The sequence below is a fragment of the Nannospalax galili genome, unplaced genomic scaffold (assembly GCF_000622305.1).
Source record: "Nannospalax galili isolate Female #2095 unplaced genomic scaffold, S.galili_v1.0 scaffold334, whole genome shotgun sequence".
NCBI classification, from domain to species: Eukaryota; Metazoa; Chordata; class Mammalia; order Rodentia; family Spalacidae; genus Nannospalax; species Nannospalax galili.
In genome coordinates, this window is record NW_008336888.1 from 3,012,126 (window position 1) to 3,021,344 (window position 9,219).

The following is a 9,219-nucleotide window of genomic DNA, read 5'->3' on the forward strand; positions in this document are numbered from 1 at the left end:
AACACAAACCATGTCACAGACTGACAGCTTATTCACATGAATAAAATATTATCACCTATGAATTTGTCAGTTTAAATCAGGAACACATAGGCACATGGGCATATGAAGCCCATATTAGAAAAAAACAAACAAACACAGTCTCATGAACTTAATTGAACACATCAGACCAATGAATGATGAACCTCCCCTCCCCCATCACATAAAAGGAGGAATATCCCAATACTGGGTCATCAAACTAGCCAGTGAATTCTGTTCAAGGGCTTCAGCTCAGTGTAACCCTCTTGCTTGATAAGACTCTTTAGCCCTTTCCTTGCTATTCTATAACTCATACATCATCCTATGATAAAGTACCATGTTTTGCTTTCTCTACAAGTCCTGGAGTTGCTGAATCCTAAGCTTCTCTGGGCTGCTAAGGGTAGCTGCGCCATTCCCTCAGCTACAATCCACACCATTCGCGTTCTGCAAGGGCTTCCTCCTCCTCACTGCCTCCTCATTCAATACTTACTCCATCACCCACTTTCAATCTCCAGAGATTTGTTGATATTGCCAATCATCTGATGCCCTCTATTTTTATATATTTATAACTTCAGCCTTTATAGTAAGTTTTGGGACTTGGGAGGGAGAGTAAGCAAACACATGTGCTTAATCCACCTATTGAATTACCAGTCAAAAGGTGTATTTAGAAATCTTGCCGTTTCTACTAGTGTTCTTTCAGCAGACACAGGCGCCCATCTGGGATCATTTCTGCTCTGCCCTGGGAACTTCCTTTGTATTTTCTGTGCTGTCAACAAAGTCTCTAGCTTTTGTTTGTCTGAAGAGGTCTATATTTAGCAAGCCATCATTTTTCTAGCTTTTAAAATGTTTTCCTTTGAAATCTTAAGCTTACAGAAAAATTGCAAGAGTAACATGCACACACACACACACACATGCCCCTGCATACCTTCTTTTTTTTTTAAATAGGGGAGAGCAGAAACACAGTCTCCAACTACCACAAATCATGCAGTTGAGTTTCCCACGTTTTGGAAAACTACAGGGGTTAGCACATGACTGCAATGGAACCTCACCCTGGGAAAACCACCTTCCTTATCCATTTATCTTCCCAGCAGGTAAGAAGCAAATACCACTTTAATATTTGACATTTAATTACTGTTAACATTTTTGTCACATTTGCATAATCACTGTGTGTAAATACACATACCCTTAGACACACATGCACACACACACACACACACACACACACACACACACACAAATTTTGAAGCATTTGAATGTGAGCTGTAAAAATAATGAACCAGATTTAGAAAATTCATAGTGACATAATACCTTAACCAAATTCACAGATTTTACTCAAATATCAGTTTTCCCTCACAAATTTATTAAAGTTTAATTGACAATTAACATTATGTTTATCTATACTATATACTATGATTACTTTAAAAGTAAAATTTACTTTTTATTGGTATATAAAAGCATAACATTGTAATATTAATGAGGCAATATTTTGTTTGTTTTGGGGGGTTGGGGTTGATTTTTGAGACAGGGTCTTCCTGTAGTCCAGGCTAGCCTTGATCTCACAGAGATCCACCTGTGTCTAACTCCCAAATGCTGGGATTTCTTCCACCACACCTGGAAATGGGGTAATGTTTTGATATATGTGATGTTTTGAAATATGTTTATATCTGGAAATTATTTTAAAAAGCTACTTAACTTGGGGTTGGAGAGATGGCTTAACAGTTAAGAGCACTGGCTGCTCTTGTAGAGGACCTGGGTTTGATTCCTAGCACCCACATTGTGGCTAAAACCAACTGTAACTCCAGTTCCAGTGGAATTCGACAGTCTCTTCTGATCTCCTTGGGCACTGCACAAAACAGGTGCACTTACAAACATGCAGACAATACACTCACACACATTAAATAAAAAAATAATTTAAAAAAAGCTAATTAATGAGGGGCTGGAGAGATCGCTCAGCAGTTAAGAACATGGGCTGTTCTTACAGAAGACCCGGGTTCGAATCCCAGCACCCACATGGTAGCTAGCAACTATCCATAACTCCAGTCCTAGGGGATCCAACAGCCTCTTCTGACCTCCATGGGCATTGTACGACATGTATGCACTTACCTGCATGCAGGCAATACACACACATAAAATAAAAATAATAAAATTTTTTAAAAAGTTTTTTTTAAAAAGCCAATTAACATGACCACCACTTCACATGCTCACCTCTTTTGTGAGTAGTAAGAATATCTACAGTCTACTGCCTCCGCAAGTTTTTAAAAAAATATTTTATTTATTATTTTTATTTTATGTGTATGTGTGTATTGCCTGCATGCAGGTAAGTGCATACATGTCGTGCAATGCTATGAAGGTTAGAAGAGGGCTTCAGATTCCCCTGGAACTGGAGTTAAGGATGGTTCGTGCCACCATGTGGGTGCTGGGAATCAAACCTGGGTCCTCTGCAAGAGCAGTCAGTGCTCTTAACCGCTGAGCCATCTCTCCAGCCCCTACCTCTGCAATTTTTAAGTACATACTTATTATATAATGTACATAATACTATTATTGACTATAATCACTGTTGTGCAAATAAGTTTCTACTACTCACAAGAAGAGGTTATAGGAATCTATCATTCAATGGTTACAGAGTGTTTGGAAAGATGAGAAAGGTTTGGTGAGAAATGATAGTGATTTTACACAACAGTGTACTTAATGTTGCTGAGCAGACACTAAAAAATTATTAAAATGGTAAACTTTATATTTAGATTTTACACACAAAAAATGGCATGTGTCTTGTTTCTCGACTACAAAGTCAATAAATATCATGTGCTTATTAACAATTAGTGTTTTGTATCAGGACAATCTAAAGTTATGCAACCATGAGTTAACTCTAATTTTTCCAATTCCAGTCCAGTAGGGCTAAGGGTACAGCTTAGTAGTAGAATGCTTGATGCCAATTCAGCACCACAAGATTCTAGAACATTCCTTTACCATGTTTGTAACTCCATTCTCTAACAATAATACCTTGGCTGCTATTGTACTTAGTATGCTATTTTGTCAACCTTCATGCATGAACCTAGTCTCCTAACTATACTAGCCATTTTAACCTTTCCTCCACCAACCTTGCCAGTCAGATCCCTAACCCTGACCCTATTGGTTATGACAACTGACAAAGGGGAAGAAGGAGGTAGAAATGAAGGCCTTCACTTTTGAAGCACATTTTCACTGATGGAGAATTCCAGGTTCAAAACTATTTTTCCTTTCACCACTTTAATCACTCCAACAACCCTTAGTCCTTCCATCTTAGCTTCCATTGTTTGTGATAAAGAGTAAGCATTCATGCTGCTGGGTCTCTAAAATGTAATATGTGTATCTCTAAATGTAATCTGCCAGCTACATGTGTGGTCACATATTTAAAATTTAAAGACCTCCCCTTCTCAAAAGCTTAGTCATCTATGAGACTTTTCCATTGTCTATTTTTTTCTATTAACTGTGCCAGCACTTTCCTCTGTTTCTTCACATGCAAAGTCATTAAAAAAATCTTACAGCAGCTGTAGATTTTGTTATCTTCCTCTGAAGAATGATTTTTTTTTTCTTGGCAGAAAGTTAAATTGCTGGTGGATCACTTTTATTTAATTGAGGAGTATTTTAGGCTCTGAGGATGAAAGTTCTCTTTAGCTCTGGGAACTTAGGCCTTACTCATACGGCATGGTTATTGCTCACAGGGCACAGCTTTTGGGGGGGTCTCAGCAAGGTATTTTCCATTCTGAGTAGATCAAAACTCCAGTGTCTTCTAAATTCCCAATTTATTATTGGTCTCCTCCAGTGACTGTTTTCTGAAATGCCTTAGAATCTTTGCTAGAACATAGGCAGCTTAGACTCTGGCTGCAGGTCAAACAGATCCATTACGCAGACTTCGGAGCTCTTCTCTGTGGTGACTTGATATCAGTATACACCATCCTTCCATTTACAGCCCCCTGTACATCCCCAAACTGCAATCTATTCATTCCCTTGGATTCCCTGCAAGTGATTTGGAAATGCCCAAAGGATGAATGCAAAAGTTCTCATTTGGAGAGCTGAATTTTAAATGTTCTCACTAAAAAAAATGGAAATATTAGCCTGATTTAAGCATTGGACAATTCATACATGAATCAAATACCACACTAACCCAAAACACATATAATTATTTGTCAATTATAAACAAAATTAAAAGCCAGGCATAGGGGCATATTTCTGTAATCCAACACTTAGGAGGCTGAGCCAGGAGATTTTCCACAAGTTCCAAACCAACTTAGATACATAGTGATAAGATTGCTTGGTGGGTAAAGGCTCTTGTTGCCAAGCCTGATGACCTAAGTTTGAACCCAGAACTCACACGGTGGAAGGAGAGAACCAGCTCCTGCAAGTTGTCCTTTGACCTCTACATGTGTACCATGGCACATTCCAGCCCTCCCACACTAAATAAATAAATAAAAACAAATCAAGCTTAGAAAAGTATTCTGGGGCTGAGTAAGTACCTTAGCTGGACCTGTGCTTGCTAGCATGCATGAGGCCCTGGGCTCCATCTCCACCACTACAGAAACCATGTATGGTGGCATACACCTGTAATCCTAGTAAAACTGTGGTTTTTAAAAAATATTTTAAAAGATTTATTTATTTTTAATTATGTATATGTGTCTGCCTGTGGGTAAGCACACATGTGGATGATGCCCATGGAGGCCAGAAGAAAGCCTGAAGTCCCTAGAGCTGGAGTTACAGGAGGTTGTGAGCTGTCTTATCTGGAAGCTGGGAACCAGACTCAAGTCCTCTTCAAGAGAAATATGCACTTTTTTTTAAATTTTATTTTATGTGCATGAGTGTATTGCCTGCATGTGTGTGAGTGCACCCGTGTCGTGCAATGCCACAGAGGTCAGAAGAGGGCGTAAGATTCCCCTGGAACTGGAAGTAAGGATGGTTCGTAGCTGCCATATGGGTGCTGGGAATCAAACCCAGGTTCAGTAGTTAAGTTTGGCAGAGAGGGCACGGAGGAGCAGAGCACTTCACACCAGAGAGGACAGGAAGCAGAGAAAGGGGAGCCGGGCTCCTGGTTGACATTTCCTTTTTCTTTTGCTCTGTCAGGGGTCTCAGTTCTGGAGATGGTGCCACCCACATGCAGGGTATGTTGCCTTTCCCTCTCAGTTAATTCTCCCTGGAAAAGAGAGGGTTTTGCACACTTATACACACACCCTTATACACACACCCAGAGGTGCATCTCACCAATCTCCCAGCTGATTCTAAATCTAGTCAAGGTGTCAGCTATGATTAATCATCACAAACATTATCAGTATCATCACTTTAGTAAGAAATATAGATATTGTTAGTTCTGGCTATGACTTTGTCAGTCCCTTTGGGTAAGAATATGAAAATGGCTAGGTGTGGTGACACATGCCTTTAATTTAATCCCAGCATTTAGGAGGTAGAGGCAGGTAGATCTAGTCCCAAAAAATATATGAAAAAGAACCAATTTATCATTCCTTTGTGTTAGACAAATGCTGCCAATCAGAAGTACGTGTATTAAAATTAACTTTTTGCTGGCTAATATGGATCATCGTGTTCTTGGAAATATGGTGGAATTACACTATGTATCAGAAGGTCTTAAGGACCACATGAAATTTTCATGTGTAGGATTTAAATTGTAAAGGAACCTGACAAATAGTGCTTTGAGTTTGGCAGTATAGGTTGCTAAACCCACAGCACAGATTCATGAAGCATCTTTTCCATCTTCTTCAGAGTGCAGATGACCAGGGAAGCCACTTGGCCAACTTGTACTCTAGGCTCAATGAAGTTTTAGTTTCAAGAGTGGCTTGTCTTTTCCTCTTTCCAAGAAGAGTTAGAGACATCTAAGAACTCTAAATTTAACTATAATCTTACAATCTACAATGAACAGTGTTTATAAAAATAACCCAACCATTCATTCAAAAGTTTTAAGTCTACTAAAAGTCTGGTACCTACGTGTTGCTCAAGAATACTGAATTGACATCTGACATCGATGCAAGTCAGCATGCAGATAAGCTGACCCTAGACTCACCCCAAAATACATGGTGCCTTGTAGATGGATCTGCCTCAACCTTGACAAACAAATTAACATAGGTAATTTTAGGTTTATTCAATTCTGACTAAAATGATGGATATACCACAGCACCAACTGAAATGTATTGAGAAGTGGATCACAGACATAGCTTCTGAAAGCATCAAGCTGGAAGTCTAAGCTTAGTTGTTCCACAGCATTCCTAGACAGATTTACATAAGCTGTAGAATTTCTCTTTTAAAAGCCATAATGCTGTTGGAATTATACATTATTTGGACTTTTAGAAGTCACAAAGTGGCCTGTTTTTACTTTACCATTTTACTTGAAAAAAAATCTAATTAGAAAAAAATAGATTTCATATTTCTGTTGCATTGAAAGGTTTGAGCTTCCTGATTAACACTATTGGCAACAGATAGTGCAAATAGTCCTTCTTAAATGCATTTTCATGTAAGATGCATTTTGCCATGTTCAGTATGGTGCTAGACATGGGTGGAAAAAAACAGCAGATATATACATATATTTTTTTTCCAAGAAAGAGCCTTGGGATTGCTAAAATCTTCAGCTTTCACAACAGTATTAATTAATGTATTTCACCAACTAAAGCTGTAAGATTTATAAGTGAAATTCTAGAAGGGCATCAAGCTAAAACAGGATGTGGAAGCCAAATGGAAAACATGGACCAATAAAAGAAAAAAGCTAAACTAGCTTGAGTCTAAGTTTTGTCTTTGAAGTCGGTTCAAGTCCTGCATGCTTTAATTCTGATGTAATCTTAAAATGGAGGGTACAAACAAGAACTCAGAAACAGCTTTTGTAACTTTTGGACCAATTGCACATGAATCAGCTTGCTGAGGGCTATAATGATTATGCAGTGGTCTTTGCTAAGTTATATTTGAATGAAAACAGTCATTCTCTCTGGGCTAAAATATTTTAATGAAGATTTACCAACAAGAATAGCCATCCTCCCAACTCACACCTCCCCACACATTTACGAAAGACTTTTCACAGTATGTTACATTGTGTTGCTGTATTGGACTATTTGTCTTAACAGCAGTAACGTACCACCTCTTGCACGCAAACACATTCTTCCTGGATGACCGTGTGTTTGTTCCTTGTTTGTCCTGTCATTTGTCTCATTTCACATTCTAGTTAATGAAATGATTGCTTTTCTGTGTACAAGAATGTTTTTCTGAGAAGAGACAATTCTCTTGATTTGAAAAAAGAGCGATTTCTGGCAGGATGGGGATTTTAACCACATATGGCATAAAAGAGCCATTCCCATAATGGATAAAAATGTATTCAATTAAAAGCCTAGCCCATTAAGTGTATTCTTTTGTGCTGACAAGCTTTAAAAATAAATAGTATATAAAATAAAAAATACACTCTGATTTTTTTAAACAGTCCATTTAAAATCCTTAGATGAAGTCAATGTTAGCAATATTGTAAAGCGTTTTTCTTTTCTTTTTGTTTTTTGATGTAGGCTAACTTTGAATTTGTAATCTTTCTGCCTCTTGAAAACTGAGATTACAGGTGTGTGTCATCCCACCCAGCCAAAGAGTGCTAATCTTTTAATGACATTTATCTTCTTTTGATGATAGATGGAAAAAATTAGTAAATATTTCTTTAATTTAAAGGACAAAACAGTTTTGACTGAAAATACTATGCTACTACACTTATGATGCTAGTTGAATAGGTAAATTGATATTTATTTATAGAACACATAAATCAATAATAAACAAGGGGGTCCAACTAAACTGCAAATAAATAGGAATAGAATATGCACATATAGTACAAAGTGATCCCATGCCAGTACTATTGTGTTTAAATATTATACCATAGAAGTGCGAAAGAAACAACCATTGCCATGATTTTTTTGGTAGGTTATTATAAAATTATAGACTTGCTAAGTTATTAAGCATCTAATAAAACATGCAAAACAAAACTGCAACATGATTGATAAATAGTCTAACCGAAGTATGTATAAGGTAAATGGCAAGACAAAAGAAAAAGAAGTCAGCTGAGTCGAGGGAAGAAAATGTCAGGGATAGGTTTGAGATGTGTTTCTTTGTTGAAACAGGATCTCCCTTTAGCTCCAGCTGGCTTGAAACTCTGTAGATCAGGCTGGCCTGGAACTCAGCAATCTGCCTACCTCTGCCTCCAGAGGACTGGGGTTTAAGGCATGTATCACCACACCCAGCCTGTGATAATTATTTCAATGAGCCTTTGAAAAGGTATGAGTTCAGCGAGATGAAGAGGAAAGGGATTCCCAGGCAGATGGACTAGGTATAAAACTGCCATGGACCATTTAGGATCTGTAGGCAACTCATTAAGAGAACAGTAGTTCTTAAAGTGTACTCTGGGCCCTGTTTATGAAGGATTAAAAGGTCAAAACTCTTTTCATTATAATACTAAACCACTAGGATTGTGTGAAAGTTTATTAGTGACCATTGTGGTGGTCTCAGGTTTCAGAATATTTGTTTGCTAGTCTAGTGCTGGCCTAATCGATGGCAAGGCCTTGGTTTAGCGGTGAGGATGGCCTTCCTGGATTGTTTGCTATTATTCCTGGTTATTCTACAGTTTTCACCAAAACTCCCAGGCATGAGCCTTGCCAAATTATACTACAAATAAAGTCAGCTCCTCCAGGAGCAAGATTTCTTTTTTTTCTTTTTTTAAAATTTATTTATTTTTACACCCACTTCCCAGATGGCACCCTCCATAGCCTCCCTCCACCCACTAGAGCCCTTATACTCGGATATCCCTGCTACTGTCTGCTGTGTTGTCGGCACCCCCAGCCATTCCCCACTACTTGTCCATCTGGTGAATCTAGTCAGCCTATCTAGAGGTCTTTGTTTTAGGAGGATCAGCTGTTCCTCATCTAACGGTAATCAGTTGTCAATATTCCTTTGGATAAGATCGGGGTCTGCTGTTCATTTTCCCAGTTCTATGCTGGGTTACTATCTGGGAATCCCTTTGGCCACCCTGGCCAACAACTCAAAAGAAGGTATCGCCTGTCTGGCATTGTTGCTTGTTATGTAGCCTTTAGCTATACATATGGACTCTTATAAAATTATATTGTCCCCTTTAATCTTTGGTTATACTTTCCTTTTGGGTGTTTAAGGCCATACAGTTGGACCAGATAAACCGATTTATTTTTACTCTTAAGG

General features: G+C 38.3%; 1 non-coding gene across 1 annotated transcript; it reads right to left on the bottom strand.

The window, feature by feature from the left end:
- Window positions 1-957: 957 nt before the first annotated feature.
- Window positions 958-1,114, bottom strand: LOC115070086. Its single transcript, XR_003849286.1, has one exon. It is a non-coding gene; the product is annotated as a U1 spliceosomal RNA (small nuclear RNA).
- Window positions 1,115-9,219: the final 8,105 nt, after the last annotated feature.